This window comes from Anser brachyrhynchus, assembly GCF_964034855.1.
Source record: "Anser brachyrhynchus genome assembly, chromosome: 16".
Taxonomy (NCBI): domain Eukaryota; kingdom Metazoa; phylum Chordata; class Aves; order Anseriformes; family Anatidae; genus Anser; species Anser brachyrhynchus.
Window position 1 is genome coordinate 16491209 of NC_137734.1, and position 15808 is coordinate 16507016.

At 40.8% G+C, this 15808-nt stretch overlaps 1 protein-coding gene across 8 annotated transcripts in view; it reads right to left on the minus strand.

Annotated features, from left to right (window-relative positions):
- ITCH (itchy E3 ubiquitin protein ligase) overlaps positions 1–15808 on the minus strand; it is a 66103-nt gene that overhangs the window by 40895 nt on the left and 9400 nt on the right. For 2 of the 8 annotated variants that reach the window (XM_080557705.1, XM_080557703.1), the window contains exon 2: positions 5626–5697. The exons of 4 other annotated variants lie outside the window; for them this stretch is intronic. The gene's annotated coding sequence lies outside the window, so the exon portion shown is untranslated. Of the gene's footprint in view, positions 1–5625; positions 6970–15808 lie in introns of those variants that run through there. 2 more of the 8 variants (XM_080557702.1, XM_080557704.1) reach the window with 2 other exon arrangements.

Sequence of the window (15808 nt, forward strand, 5' to 3'; positions counted from 1 at the left end):
GCAAATCACACAAATCTAAACCCAGCTTGAGTGAAAAAGCTTTTAATGTTTTTGAAAGTTATTCAAATGTACAAGATTTTAGAAGACAATTCTTAAGGCTGATCCTGTTCTACCAAAACTTGCTAGGTAACCTTTACGCTTTAAGAAAGCGGTTGAATAAAGTGTCTAGACCAATACAGACATCCCAGACAGCCTAAAGGAGTTGGCATTTACAAGACAGCTGCTATTTCCACCTGGAGAAATAATACCGCACACAGTACAAACGTAATTACTGAAGGTGATAATTAATTTACATTTGAAGTCACACAGTAAGCACATACAGCAGAAGCATGTTAAAGCTATTTTCATTTCTAAGCCTGCAGATTACGCTTATTAAAAATATTTTATTTATATTTTACCATTTTCATTAAGAAAATACAGAAAAAAATTCCTATAGCTTAATCACATGTGAAATGACCTTCCTGAAAACACATTAATCTATCTGAATTAGCACACAGATGTGCAAGTGCTTACACGAGACCTGCAGTTCTTACTAACTAGCCTAAGTCAAATTTCAAGAACCTACTGCCTCCCAATACTTCTAAAATTAAGAAATTATATCACACATTGTTTAGTTCTCTCAGCTACTGTAAAGTTTCTAATTACTGTTCAAACAACAAAATTGAAGAGTCTTACTTTGTTGAACATTTGCTAAAACGTAGAAGCTCTTCAGTTATAGGAAGCTTCGCTAGTTAAGCAAGGAAGGAAGGGGGGAAAAAAAAAAAGAGGTCTGTAGGACAAAGCATCAAGCAAGCTGGCATGTCCTTGTCCCTTTGTTCACCTTCCCCATGCCCTGCACATTTTACCAGCCCTGTTTCTCTTTGTGTTTTTGGACACCTTGTTCCCCGCACCCTTTCTGCTCCCCTTCTGCCAGCTGAAAAAGCCTCAGCACACGAAGCACAAGAGCTGGATCCCAGCCATGCGCGCACAATGCCAGGTGTCCAGCAAGGAGCCATCGCTCAGCTCACACTGCAGCTTTTCTCTCAGCTGGGCACTAATTTCAGTCTCTTCCTTGCCGTGCATGTACACACACTATCCAGATTTTTCGTAACTTTTAGAAATTTTATCATCTTTGATACCTCCAGCTCCATCAGTTTGTAGCTGGACTGGATATCAGCAGGTAGCACAGGTCGCAAAGTGGCAAACAGAAGAAGGGGAAGAAGAGTACAGCAGGAGTGACAGTGTTAAGTGTATTTACCTCGCTTTCTCAGGAAGCATGCTAAAATACATTAATTACTCAAACAAAAATCCATGATGATTAGTGAACAACATTGAAGGAGCCTAATCAAACTGCAAAAGGTAACAGTACTGTAAGTGACAAAAATCCCATGGATGGCTGTATTTAGATCTAATTTTTAGCATTTAACTCCTCTTTGTTTATGTAACAAAGACACACAAAAATTAAAATCTGGTAAGAAACTGCTGTCTTAGCAGCCATTTTTTAATGGTAACTGCACGTCGTTTCAGCTCAAAAAAACAGCCTAGAGCAATTTATAAGCATAACTGCAAAATAAAGACTACAATCTTGAATAATTATAAAAATATTTCCAGTTTGTTTTATTACAGTAGGGACAATACCAAGTATTCTGCAAAAAGCAGACATCTTTCTTAAAGACAAGCAATTCTGTCAGCAGCTAGATGTGAACAAGCCATTAAGCGTGAAGTTATGAATGCTGACAAGCACGGTAACTGTACTAGACTTTTGGTCCCCTTGCCAATGGAAAGGAACACAATGATTGCTTTCAACCTGTGTTATAAGTCATCATTTTACAAACAAAAATATAATTCAAGATATAGTAATGCAACAAGTACTTCTACAAGTTGAAAATAATTATCATTCCAGACAATTGAGAATCCCTACTCAACCTTTTCTTGGGCAGTAGAAAATTATATGCATCTTCATAAATATTTAGTTGTTTGGATATTTTTTTCTTTAAATTATAGTAAGCTCATATTGAAATTTTTTTCTCCTGGATGCCACTACCCATTTCCAAGAAACATGCCAGAATCTGAGATTTGGGAACATTAGTTGAAAGGTTCAAAAGCTGTGATAATAGAGAAGAAAGGCAGGGTAACAGACATTTGAGAGCGTGATCGCATAAGTTTAATTTTCTTAAGAAATGAACACAACCACACAAATTATTTAGCATATTGAAAGACATAATAATATAGCATAATATAGAATTAATGTTTTTTGTCAGTAGAAATAACCATTGAAATGCTTGCCTGAATCGCTTTGGTGGCTACATACATCCTCCTAGTTAAATTTATTTTTTGTAACATGCTACAGTAATGTGCAGTTTATTAGATAAATTATGCTACATTAGTCCGGTACAACTTTCTGCTTTGTAAACTGGGACCATTCAGCAATGCTTGTTGATTTTAAACCATCTGACAGCCTTTAATTTTAAGCCGCCCAGAATTTTCCGCTGTTTTATAAGAGCTGAAAGACAGCTTTCATTATTCTTCCTTTGTGTATGTGCATGCACAATGAACTAGGGACTGTTATTTTTTTAAGATGGCTTGCAACAGGGAGCACAGCAGAAGATGCATCAGCCAACATGAGCTTCAGAAGTTTACATTTCACCTTTGGAAATGCAACCTTAGTGGAATTGGGTGGTAACACACAAGAAAAAACAAAAGAAGAATCTGACAAGTAGAATATGTCCCAGGAGATCACGGAGCCACACTTTCCTCCCAGTCCTGACCTGAAACCACGCCAGCCACGAGCTGATCCTGTCTTCTCATTCCTTCACATGGCCATGTCATGCTGCCCCTCTGCAGAGCTCTGAGCTCCTAATGCAGTCAGTCCACACGCTTCATATCTCACTGAAATTCAATCTAATGCTAGTAAGATTCAACCCAGATTTCATTAGGTTCTATCAGGTTAATAACTACTTGATGCTTCTGCTGCTCCATGTAAAAGTGCCTCACCTCTCCTTTTGAAGAGAGCAGTACAAAAGCAGATATGCAGAATTCATTAAGCTCACAATATAAAGAAAACAGCAAGGAAAAACACCAATAAATGCCATGGACAGCTGCAATCACATAAAAGCAGCAACATTTTTTGCTCACTTAACAGCATCTTAGCAAGACAAACTGTGGTTGTGCTCAGTTTCAAAAGTGCATATGCCACTTTTTGTGCTCAGACAGGTTGGAACAAACACAGCTTAGAATAAATCCACTTCAGTCACAACCTTAGTCCACACACGCTTTTGGGATTCAGTTTTTTGAATTTCCACTCTCACCATAGTGCTTTCTCCAAAACCTCCCCTACAGCATGACATGCAGTTAGGCCAAACTGCATCATCTCCAGTGGCATTTTAATCTACAACAGCAAAGTTCATCACCAAATTTGTCTCTTGCGTTTGTTTGTTGCAGAAGATGAAATTCTGGAGGGCCACAGCCCAGATATTATCAACACTTTCAGAAAATAGATGGCAGGAAGGAAGGGTCTTCATTTACTTTTGCCTTAAAAAATCGTGAGAAAGAGTAGGAAGAAAAGCAGCCTTGAGTGCTTCATGGCTGAAGTGAAGAAAGGCAAAGAGTTTCTTCCCCCCCAAAAACAGGGAATGTAAGTTGCAGAAAAATGCTATTGAAGGCTACAAAGATCTTCGGAGTGTCATGCCAGTTTAACTTGGGGGAACTTCATTCATTGATGGGATTCGTTTGTTAAAGAGCTGACTTACTAAAAAAGGACGTTTTATTTCGTATTTATTTGAAACTACAGAAGACACAACAGGGTCACAGAAGGAAATACTGTGACTGTATATTATACTAGCATAGTTTTGAAAGTATGCTGGCATATATTCTTTACAATTCAAAGAATAATGAAGCAATTGCCAAGTCAGCGGCTGAAAAACCTATGTTTGTTTAGTTATTAATTTTAAGAACATAAACTCAACTGTTGTTTAGAGGTGTACCAATGCGAAGTGAATTTGCTATTTGCAGTAACGAAAATATTTCTTTAACACACTAATTTTAACAATGGTTTTGAAAACCTGATTGTGTGCACAGGAACACAGACTTTTGGAAAGAGCGTAAGCTATTTTATTAACAACTCTTCTAATTAAGTCCCTTTTGTGACTTTTTTTTTTAAAACAATGGGTATGCGAGTTGTGTACCATTAAGAGATTAGACTACGTATTTCAGAGAAAATTCAAACTCACTTGTTGTCTATGTTAATACTGTATTTTTTGTGTGTGCAAGAATTTAAATACACATTTCCTCTCCCTCCCCTTAAAACTCTGAAGCCTCTTTTTAATTGCAGGCATTCATATTGTGGAAAAGTTCTTCTCTCTCAAATGTTGGATATAATTACCCAGCAAGACTAAGCACAGACAGCTAGCTTTCTTGCTTAGCAAATTTGCAGTTCGTTTAACTGTTCAAATTTCAAGAAGTGGTTTTAAAAAGCTGCTTTTATTGGTTTTTCCTTAAAATAAGTTATAAAGACACGGTCAGTTCTGCCCAAGCAAGTAAGATGACATAAAGAAACTGCTGAGTAATCTACTATGAAAAAAAGAACAGACACAGATTATAAGAGTGCTGAGTGCAGGTTGGAAAAGGAAGCAATTATGAGGTTTGCATCAAGGGATGCTTATATAAGGAAGGGAAGCAAAGGAACAGCAGAGTGCAGCTTAGCTCCCTTAAGCCATTATGGCATGTGAGCAGCGCTATACCAATTCACTGAAAATGCAGTAAAATCAGAAGTATCTCTGCCATAATGCATCAGTTAAAATTCAAAAGCCAGATGCTTAGCAACATCAGGCATCTAAACACAAGAGGAATATTAAAATTGTTACAGATATTCAGAGCAAGACTGTAGCTCTCTTTACAAAAGAGCATAATTTCATGACAAAACGTAGTATTTAAACCAAATACTTTCATATGTAGTACCAGCAGTTACAGAGCACACCCACTTACAATTCAAGAACCGAAAATTAAGCAGACCTGAGACTTTTTCAAGGGTTTGAATTTACATGCAGGAGCAGAATCACAAAGCAGACTCACACCTCAAATGAAAGCAACTCCCAAGAGCTAAGCCAGCCAGGCATCCGAGGAGTGCACACGTGCACAGCAGGGCGGGCAAGGCCCTGCTGTCCCATCTCCAGTGCTATCAGAGACTCAGCTCGGCAGAGCACAGCCAGTGCAGATACTGCAGTCAGCAACAACTGCGCACCTCTGTCTTGCTGTGCGTAGCTCCGCTTAGCTATTTACAAAGCTAACACGCAAGCAGCTGTTCTGATAACAATGAGCGAAGTGCAGACTCAAAGACAATATACTAGCTAAAAATATATTCTTTGGGAGATACTATGTAATCACTTTGGGAAGCAACTCAAGTGACGTGACCTTTAGAGGCTGCAATAAAGCAATAAACCCTGTGCTACGGGAGAAGAGCTGCCCAGCTTCCGTCTGTCCTTGCCCTGCTAAGGACTGATAATAACAAATCCTGGACACTGAAGTAGAAACTTTATCCATTATGTTGTCTTATCTGCATATGCAAATATTTTGTATTTTCCCCATCTAATTAATTTACACAAGGCATACAATCTGCTGTATTTTTGGCTCATCACCAGAATCACCTACCTGTTGTCTGCTTACAGACTATTTGTACTCCCTTTCAAAGCGTTGTAGTACATCAGTTAGAAGTCACACCTCCTGTAAATCAACAAGTCTAGTTATATTTTGTGAGATTTTCTAAATCTATTCTAGGCAACTACCTGCCTCAATCTTTTTACTCAATGTGTTCCTGCTACACATGAACATTGTTGAGAAATGTAACACATTAAGATTGGTATGAACAAAGAAAGAATGGAAACACTCATATATAAATCAGCAAAAAAAAGCAGAGCAAAGGTTAGAAGAACAGCTTTCACTGACAAACAAAGGCGCTTCTTGCAGCAATAAAACAGAGAACTGTCTTGCTGTCAAGACCAGGATGCCTTCACTCTGTTAAGGCCACAGCAGAGCAGCCAGCATAAAAGCATGTGCTTAGAGGAGAATGACAAGAGGGTGACAGCACAGCACCTCTGTCATTCTTTTACATGTTAACCCAACAGGAAAACATGCTGTAGCTATGGGGAGACAGATGCTCCACACCAGGAAAAAACAAACAAGTAGCATTAACATTCACTTAAGATTTAGGGAGGCTGAAGTAAGCCAGAGTCTGATGCAAAGGCGTGCCCTCAAACAACTGTTGACTCCCAAAGTGTCTGAAAGTTCCACCTACGAATTATCTTGTTGTCACTACAGGGACATCAGGGCATGATAAGCAGGGGCCATTAGTGACCCCCATGCTGCATCCAGGAGCCACCTGCGCACAGCAACGTGCTGCTGCTCCTGGGTAGGCGAGGCAGAGACAGCAGGGAAATCCCTGTGAGATCAGCACAAAGGGGTAGATGGACGTCAGATCTGTCAAAGTAAATAGCACGCTCCCCTTCTGTAGAGTCTCACACAGAACTGTGTTAGTTTCCTGCAACCTCACACACACCAGGGAGCAGCAATCAGTGCCACCGTGCCAGTTCCCTACAACAGGAGCAGGAGATGGCTTCACTGTCATGGACATAATAAAAATTACAGTAGAGAAGAATAAGTAACAGCCTTAAACATCTTTCCTAAACACACTTGGACAATTACTTCTGCAAGGCTAATCCTTAGGTCTGAACCCTTGATTTTCCTAAATATCTCCCTTGATACCTACTTCAAAGGGGAGTTGAACATGGGAAACTTCTCTGAATCCAAACTTTTTTTTAAGTTGGAACCATTTAACCTGGCTATCAAGACAAAGAGAAAGACAAAAGAATGCTGGAAATGTTGTGGGCAGACATTCGGTGACACTTCCACGCTGTAACTTTTACCCCAATACCAGGGATAACCAGTGCTCCTTATGCAAACGGCACAGATTAGAAAAACTGGTCCATCAGCTTCCACCTGCAGAGAAGAAAAATGCTTTCAACAAAACTGCTTGCAATCCAAATTAAAGCGTCTTCAGGCCTCCCAAACCAAAGACTTGCATCAAAATTACAGAGAATTCATTCATTACCATTTCTGTGCACCAAAGACCTGCTTAGAGAACCTACAGCGTAGAAGATTTTCCTGTGAACTTTCTATAACACATATAGTATTTGATACTGAAGAAGAGAACTGGAAAAAGGAAAAAAAAAAAACCATGCAAAGAAACAGCACTGCAATACACCAAATTGAAAGAAAATAAAGCAATGTAATTCAACAGCTGTTTCCACTTTCAGTAGTACATTTGTAATTCCCCCACCGTAAGCTGTCCTTGGAACAGACTAAAGCTGTGGCAGGCAGGACAAATGGCACAAACTGGTTTTGCTGCCAACTGTCATAACTTGCCAATGAATTTCCTTCCTAACCTAAAAGGACGTTGGCTTTTACTAACTTTTAACACATGTTCATAAAGGGGAAAAAAAAAAAAGGAAAAAACTGTAAATGAACATTATATGCCTTTTACTTAATTCTAAAAAGCCTGGCAAGAAAAGCCACTGCAGAGCTGCAGAAGATAATTAAAACCATTTGTGAAAACAAAGATAGCCTATTTTTATTTCAGCTGTTTCCTTGTCATGCTACAATCCATTCCAAGGAAGAACAATAATTCATATATGCAAACCACTAAGCTGAAACTGGTTCACTACTGTAATCTTAGAAAGAGAGATTCTTGAAATGGCTTGTTCCTAAGTACCACAGTTAGAAAACAAAATAGATTAAACTTGGCAAGCACGTTAACCCACAGTAAAGAATATTAAACTTATTAGGAAGGCAGAAGAGGAGACAATGAAATAGTATCTTTGTAACTACCAAAAATTTAGAAAACTGACTTTTAAGCTATGCTGGAGTCACTGTTATTAACTGGGCATTAACTGGATTAACTCCTGCATTTTACAAACTATGGCTTTTAGTAATTCACATTGTCCTTTTTAACTCTTTAAGAGAAGTACTTGTAATAATGCAGTTTCAACACAATGCTGCATTGACTCAAAACTACGTCTTTTCCCAACACTCCTGTGCTGAGGTTTCAGGAGACAATTTCCGTGGCTGTGCCCAACCAGAGCAATGTTCCAGTTTCCGGATGGAAGGTGGACAGCCACCTGGCTGCCTGCAAGGCAAGGCAAATGGCTTTTCATTCCACAAATCCAATATTCCAGTTTATTCCTTTTAAGCCTTAAAGTGTTCAAGTGTTATCACAGGCTGGTTCTGTGTGTGCAGAGTAAGAGATTATTTATAAGGGTTGGCACTCCTTTACCCATTTCATGATGGGCTAAACTATTTTTCTAGGCCCCCTTTTCAGCAAGGCTACTTTGTTGAACTTTTTAAGTCGCTATTTGTTGACTTCACTTTAGGCAGAAACAAATCCCTAAGCACATGACTACAGAATATTTTTACATAACTTAACAAAGATGACTAAACAAATTTAGACTCAAACCTGTCTTTACAGCGGCTGGACTACCGTGAGTGCACACAGTTTAGTTGCATCATGTCTTTCAGTATGGTTTAAAGAAAGTTCTGCTTCCAACACACAAACCAAACTCACAATCAGCAGCCCACCAGCTGACGATACTCCGATCAGAGCTGCAGCATCCAGAACTGGGGGTGACCAACTACCCACAGTGAACCAGGCTCTCTGAGCAAGTGATACCCCTCCTTCACAGGAAGGCACCTCCAAATCCATGAATTTCTCTCAACTTTTACAATTCCTTGTTGACTGTTATTGCAGATCTCTGACAAAACAAACAAAAAACCACCAATTGCATCCTAACAATCAGAACTGTTGTGTCTTGTAGAAATTAATTACAGCATTTCTTTTTAATTCTTCCACTTCCTTGCACTGCGAACTCTCTCCTGTATGAAGTTTTGTGGAAATACAGCTCTCAAAAATAAATCCATCAGTACTGTAACTTCAGGGGCATCTCTTCCCTTCCTCTCTGAAGAAGGCAAGATGGTTACAAAGAGTAAAACAGAATATAATCTACAGACATGTATTGATAGAACCCTAATGAGCAAAGCCTTTTCTTATTTCTTAATTTAAAAGTAAGCATCATTGTATTTCCAGGTTTCTGAGAAGAAAATATCTAGAAAGTATAAACAATGCTTTCCAGTGGCAACTCTGGAAGGGAATTTCCCCAGGGGACAGACAGACAGCATGCCCAGACAGCAGCACACAGTCACTGATAAACTCTGCGCTACCAAGGGATGACCAGGGGTACTGCTTTGGGGATGTGTTTCTTTACAGGGGCTCCTCCAGTGCTATGTTTTGGGTTTGTGGTTCAGTGTTGATAACACACTGATGTTTTAGCTGTTGCAGAGCAGTGCTTGCACAGAGCCCAGGGCTTCTCAGCTCCTTGTGCTGCCCTGCCAGCGGGGCACTGGGGGTGCACAGGCAGCTGGGGGGCACAGCCAGGACAGCTGGCCCTAATGGCCAGAGGGACACCACGTGCCATAGGGCGCAAAGCTCAGCAAGAAAATCTGGGGGAAATGAGGAGGAAGGGGGAATATTTGAAGTTATGGCATTTGTCTTCCCAAGAAACTGTCCTGTGTGGTGAGCCCTGCTCTCCTGAAGCGGCTGAACACCTGCCTGCCAGGGGAAGTGGCGAACGGATTCCTTGTTTGCCTTTGCTGGTGCAATCAGTTTCTGCTTTACCCGGGGAACTGCTTTTATCACAGCCCGTGAGTTTCCTCACTCTTCCAATTCCCTTCCCCATCCCACTTGGGGTGAGTGGGTGAGCAGCCGCGTGGTGCTGAGCTGCCCACTGGGGTGAACCCACAGCACCAGCACCTGGGAGCATCACTGCTCTCTGGATTGCAGTTGTTTCATGTACATAATATACTACAACATACAGCCTTAGTTACGGTTTACCCAAGTCAGACTGTATTCTAACTGTAGAAATACACATATATATTTTGTAATTCTGAGATTATTTTTCTCAATGCTACTCTAAATAAATGTCATCAAAAAAGACAACCTAGAGCACCAAACAACTACTGAAGAGAACAAGTTCAAGACAGTTACAGAACACAGTTACCAAAGCAGCAGTATCTTTCATTAGCTGCCCTATAAACCTCATTTAGCCCTACAATACATTTATGCTTCAACTGGCTCTGAGGCTAAGCAGTTCTTCCTACAAAGCAAAAATCCTTACCCTAAGCACCTCAGCTGAGTATTAATGTTTGTATTAGCAGCAGATTGTTTTGGACCTTACCCTGAAAGCATTAAAAACAAATTTTCTGAAGAACTTTTCTCAGTCACCTCTTGCCTTTCGCTATGGGAAGAGGAAGGAAAGAATTTTCTCTGGAGGCCTCTGTTTATCACTGCTTCAGCTATGTGACACAGGAGCAAGAAGAGATGGTCACACAAATCTATAGGCCATAAGCTACTTACTCATGGTAAGCAATTAATTTTTAATTAGGGCAATGAAATAATCTTAATGTGATCACCCAGAGCATAAACATTAACTCAAACTGGAAGTTATTTTTCCCCTTCAAGCAATTTTCTTCCTTGAGGTCTATTAACTCATGATTGCCTGGAAGAGATTTTCCTCACCTCCCTCTTACCTGTCTTTCAGTAGTTCTAACAATTTTACTGAAATGCAAGAAGGGAGCGTAATAGTCAGGAAAAACAAAAATTAACACTTCTATATTTAAAACAAAGATATTCAAGGACAAAGTGTTAGTCCACATAAACAGGTCTTAAAAAAAACTTATAATAATACACCATAGGAAATTTTGCCTATCGTGTGCCCAGAACATTAAGGACAAGACAAAATATGTAGAACAGGTAGTGTCTTTAGAGCAGTGATACAAAGCCTTGGGAAAAATTTCACTGGCTGAGAAGACGAGTTTACTTGGTTTTACTCTCAGACATTTCTGAAGGCAGCCTAAACAACTATCAAGCAGCATCTGTATCTCAGAACCTTCCCAGACAGATTTTAATTCTCCACCATGCTGCTTTTAAAAAAAGCTTTATCCAAAATGATCTGAAAATAACATAAATAAAAATGTGCTATTTGAAGAGCATTTGAGGAAACACAGGTATCTTAAAATGAGAACATGCTTCTGTGAAGCACTTTCTCATTTCCTCGCAAATGTGTTTCATAGACTCAGAGAACGGTTTAGGCTGGGAAGGACCTCTGGAGGTCACCCACCCCAACACCCTCCCAAAGAGGGCCAGCTTCAAAGTGAGACCCGGTGCTCAGTCAGAGAAAAAGAGTTCTGAATCCGTACACTAACGTAGCAGCAAGATACAAGCTGTAATCACTGTATCTCGAGAGAGAACCAAGTTTCCAAATATCACAACAACAAAGTGAGTGGCTCTGTGGTTTTATACAAATGCATATCTCATTTGCGTAATGCATAACTGGGCACAAGTGCCTTCCACTCCTAACATTTCGGGCCTGTCGTACGTTTCTTCCATACTGCTAGTAAAATGTAGTAAGAGAAACTTTCAGGAGACTCCCCAGAAGTTATAATACAAAGTTGCTTAAAGATGCATTCCTCAGAAATTTTCTTCCTCTTAATATTTATGATATTTTTTTCCAATATAAATTTGCACATTCGTTTCATCTGGTTCTCAACTGAAAGACTGAGAACAGCTTCCAAGCTAACCCCTTCTAACGCACTCACTGCTTTCCATAAATAATTTTGGGTTTAATAACGGTAATAACTATTCCCTCAACACGTTAGGCTCTGTGTTTCCCTGCATCTTTTATTAACAAAAATCCACACAAGTGCTTTCCCTACCAAGCTATCAGTAAGAATTTATTTTCATTTTGTGCCTTTTCTTAAAGACTTCTATTGCTTCTTAATTTTCTACACTGATCACATTGTACACATTAAAGGCAAACAAAAATAGCTCCTTTCTTAAAGTTGAATTTAAAAATAGGCCTACTGCTTTTTAGCTTGCATTAACTTATTGTGTGTTTTGATGGCTTCTAGGCTTCACAGGGCGAAATACTTGCCTAATGTATATTATTTCATTACAGACCTATTTTTCACCTCTCATGCTCTAATCTTTCTAAGAACTTCCTTGCATGCACCTTTCAGAAGTACCAGAGTCAGCCCACCTCCTTGTCCCAGCACATTTTAGAACTGTAAATCTTTTTCAAGCCAATAACTCATCAATTCTTACTGTCTTCCTGCAGCTTTGCCCACATCAACACAAAGTGCAATCTCACAGAAGTGAAGCTGGAAAGCAGGGCCAGCCTGTGGACCCGGTACCAACACCGCACGCATTTCTGGAGCTTTACTTCGCAGCAGCTCTGCCCTGATCCCATGGCCAGACAGCAGCTGGACTGCACATTCCCACTCCATTTCATCCAAAAGCAACTCAGCTTCTTGGAGCCAAGCTCGTTTCATAAGTCAAACCCAAGGGCAGCCTGATTGCGCTCAGGACACTTCGAAGTGCACCTCTCGCCCAAATTAAAACACCAATACAGGTGCGTTCCCGCTTTCCTCTTCTTCACCTGTTCCTCTCTGGCTATACAGAGTACCTCGCCGGGTTTAAGTTATGCCTGCTGACTCAAGCTCATTCTTTGGCATGACTTCTGTTCTCTTTCTTCAATTCTATGAATTTGACTGTTAGCATCTTCATGCACTAGTATGCCTAGTTACTTTGTTTCAAAAGATTTCTACCTTTCACTGTTTTGACAGTTTCAGTGGTTCACCCGAGTGCACTGAGAAGCGCCTGTTACTCCCTTTCAGTTTGGAGATATTTGCACAGAATGTTTGCTTTGTTTTATAAAAATATGCAAAGGAAGTCCCAAAGTTTCCCATTCTCCATCATTAGGAATAGAGCTGCTTTTCGTGATTCTGTGATACTGCTCTAGCCATTTGACCTATGGACACTAAGGCTCAGAGAGATTAAATTAATTTGCTGTCACCATGCTGGAGACTATTCTGGAGGAACTGTAACTACTGAATTTCAGAATCCTCCCCATCTCTCCTTTCTTCTGCATACTATCAAGGCTAAAAAAAACATTTCTATGAAACTACTGGAAAGACATTACCACAGCAGTTAAAATTAAGGAAATAAGGATCTAACCGATTAAGGCCACATTTAAAGCACATTTCTATTTCACAAGAATGAACAATGCTATAGGTGAAAGAAAGCTCTGATGATGAGCAAAGTGCTCGTGCCCTGACACAGGCAGGAGACTGGGTTTCTCCTGAGGCCAGAGCTGGCGACTGCGCTCAGCTGGGCCACAGGACCACCGGCGCCACATGAAGGGCAGCAAGTAACTGAGCGGCACTCCTGGTGGAAATACAAATGCCTTTTCTTTGTAAAGAAGATAAATTCCAAGTACAAAGTACCTATGGAGATGACGAAAAACTGAACTTTCTTTTCCCACTCATTCTACATACAACAGGTAAAATAATGCATCAAAATTTCAATTTCTGCCAGCTCTCTGAAGGGACGTTTGAGCCCGGTGAAGCCCGTGCTGGGCCACACAGCAGCAGAAATGTCACTCGGCTCCCTCTGAGTGACTCTGCAGGTTCCTAAAAGGTTCCTGGGGACTGAAAAAAGCAAATGTCACTGCTATCTTCAAAAAGAGCAAGAAAGAGGATGCAGGAAACCACAGGCTGGTTGGCCTGATCTCAGTCCCTGGGAAGGTCAGGAAACAGATGCTCACAGGAGCTATTTCCAAATATTAATGACAAGTTGACTGGGATTAGTCAGCATAGATTTAGGATGGGGAAATCATGTCTGAGCAACCTGACAGGCTATGACTGGCTCTGTGGGTGAGAAGACAGCAGCAGATGCTTGCCTTCAGTGAGGCTTTCAAGGCTGTCTCCTGTAACATACAGACAAGCTGAAGAAGTCTGGGCTAGTTTAGATGTCTGTGAGGGGGGGCTGAACTCTGGCAGCACTGTGATGCTCAAAGGGCTGTGCTGAGTAGTACAAGGTCCAGTTGGAGGCTGGCCATCAGTGGTGTACCCTACAGTATATACCCCTTGGTCCACACTGTTTAACTTCTTCATTTATGACCTGGACAACAGGACCAAGCCGACCCTCAGCAAATATGCTGACGCAAAGCTGGCTGGAGTGGCTGATACACAAGACAGGTCGCTACCACTCAGAGGGACCGCAGTAGGCTGGAGAAATGGACAGACAGAAACCTAATGAAGTTCAACAAAGTGCAGAATTCTGCACCTGGGGAGGAATAAACCGATGAACCAGTAAAGGCAGGGGGCCAGCTGGCTAGACAGCAGCTTGCAGAAAACATTGGTCCTGTTGAAGACGAACTAGCAGTGCTTTCTTGCAGCAAAGAAAAAGCATCAACAGCATCTCCTGGCTGCATTAGGACAAGCATCACTAGCATGATCAGGGAGGTGGTCCTTCCCTTCTACTCAGCACTAGTGAGACCACACCACCAGGGAGTGTACTTCTGGGCCACCCAAATCAAGAGACACGCGGATGTACTGGGGTGAGCCCACCAAAGGGGGCAATGAGATGACAAAAAGATGGGAATGTGACATATGAGGACAGTCTGAGAGCTGGGATTGTTAAGCCTGGAAAAGAGAAGGCTCAGCAGGATCTTATCAGTGTGCATAAATAACTGAAGGGGGTGAGGGCAAAGAAGATGAAGTCAGGCTCTTGCCAATGGTGCTCCATCCTCAGAGAAACTCCAAACCTGATTGAACGTGGTCCTGAACAATCTGTGCTCACTGATGTTGCTTTAAGCAGATGGGTTTGGACTAGTTATCTCCAAAACTCTTTTAAAGCCTCAATTTTCTGTGATTCTCTGAATTCCCTAAAATCAATCATTCCTGTTCTACCTGTTCTGTTCTTCCAGCCTGTTCTCTTTAGGTCTCTGTCTTGCAGCTGATTCCTCCTCTACAGAGACATCTATCAAGTTGGGCTTCGTTTCCCCCCCCCCCCCCCCCACCTCAGCTGAGGTTCCTTTTCAGTGACCAGTTATTGATGACAGCTTAAGTGTTACCAGTCCGAACAGAATGGCACAGTCCGCATAAACAAGTAGGCACTTTCTTACGATTCAGTAATCTTCACCTTCAGTGTCAGCTACTTTAGTTTCTCCAGCTCTTCCCAAGGCCTGTATTCAAATTCAGTGCAAAAGCCTACACTAGGTATTTATTCTCACTTTTAAAGACCATCTCCTTTTACCTTTTTGCTGATCACTATGAAAAACACAAAACCATGCAGCTTGAGTCAGCCTTCTACAAAACGTCCAAGACTGAATGTACCGAAGTATTAAGTAGCTTCAACTAACAACAATAAGGTAAGGTGAGGTTGAAAAACGTGAAAAAAATCAAGGCCAAGTTTAACTGTCCCCACAGAAAGAATGTCATTGTATGCTTTATATGCACAGTGTTCCTGGCTTATTTTATTTTCTTTTGCACTGATAAGAAACCTCATAAAACATTCACATAAGGCTGTTTTGGAACCTGTGGAATCCCTTCATTATTTACATAACACCAGAGATTAGAAAGTCATTGAATATCATTGCTGAGACTGTTTATTCAAAAAACTGTTTTACTTTGCTATCAACAAGTGTCCGACTGCTTGTGCCTTTAAGGATTTCCCTCATTTTAACACATATTGGGATAACTTTAGAGAGCCCATCTGGACAGTTAATCCATACCTTGCTCTGCATCGCTTCCATGCGCCTACAAAGTCTGCACGCCAATTTCTCCAGTAATTTCAATCAAATTAATTACCCTATTTTGCCTAGAAAAAAATCCCATGTGTGACTAATTCGGGTTTCAGAGTCACTCAAGGGTGAGTGTTAGAGTGCTG